Here is a 1,298-nt window from a genome sequence, read left to right as displayed (position 1 = left end):
ATAACAAATAAAGTGTATTTACTGATAACAGAGTGTTGTATATTTTCACCAAATAGCTCTTATGTACTTTTCCTCCGATTTTCAGTTTACAGATGGTTCAAATGGCTCTAAGCACTATGGGACTTAACATCTGAAGTCATCAGTCCCCTAGACCTAGAACTACGTAAACCTAATCAACTTAAGGACATCACACACTTCCATGTCCGAGGCAGGATTCGAACCTGCGACCGTAGCAGCCGCGTGATTCCGGACTGAAGCGCCCGGAACCGCTAGGCCACAGCGGCCAGCTACAGTTTACAAGACTGTTATTTAGAAACAGAACAAATATGATGAAGGGACGTGAGGGGCACATTATTTTTTTTTAATTGCAAATTTGACAGCTTCACCACCATCTAGCTTTCTAGTTTATTGAAAGTCTCAGTAACCAAACAGTTCCTTTTTATTCCTCTCTGCACGATCTACACAAATAACAGGGCACGGAGTAGATTTCTAGGCCTGACACAGAGATGACGTTGATGTTAGTGAAATGTGTTAACTTCTTTTGCATAACATTTTCTATAAACAACTTTCTAAAGTAGTCATGGTCAGTGTGTTTTATCCAAATGGGTAAACTAGATTACTCCACTATCATAAAATTCTTTGTCCATCACATTTTATCGTCACCGATAATTCTTCCTACGTTAGGAAACTTTTGTACGGAGTCTGTTTATTCGTCACCAACAAGTAACAAATAGGCAACTGAATTGAAAGGACGTGCTAAAACTGCACTTACAAATGAGACATGCTCAATATGGCTTCGGAAGATGGCTGATTAATTGGGTGGTAGTTAACATTATAAGAGTATATGAATTGTGATACAAATAATAAAGGCTACTACAATTGATAAATTTGTTTTCAAAGTCCATGTTTCCCGAAGTGTTACATGTATAAATATGACTGATGCTTGAATAGAACCGTAGGCTCATAAAGCTGTCATTTTACATTCTACAAATGTTCTATGAGTGCCCCTCTGGTCACAGAACGACCGTCCAAACGCTAGTCAATTTTGTACCATGCCTTACGCAGCAACTTCCTGTCAGTGGTAATCACAGCAGCATTGGTGAGTTCTATGAGCTGTTTCAGTCTTCTTGGCAGTGGAGTTACTTAAACTCGGTCCTTACTGTAACCCTTAAAGCAAAACGTCACAAGGAGTTTGATTCGACGACTTGGGAGACTAAGCGAATAGAGCCACATCATCTTCGCCACCACGCCCAATCCAACGATGTGGAAGTTCGCTGTTTGAGTAGAGATGCTCCGAC

The sequence above is a fragment of the Schistocerca piceifrons genome, chromosome 2, assembly GCF_021461385.2.
Source record: "Schistocerca piceifrons isolate TAMUIC-IGC-003096 chromosome 2, iqSchPice1.1, whole genome shotgun sequence".
Lineage (NCBI taxonomy): Eukaryota > Metazoa > Arthropoda > Insecta > Orthoptera > Acrididae > Schistocerca > Schistocerca piceifrons.
The sequence above is the reverse complement of the archived record's forward strand: the minus strand, read 5'-3'. Positions refer to the sequence as shown.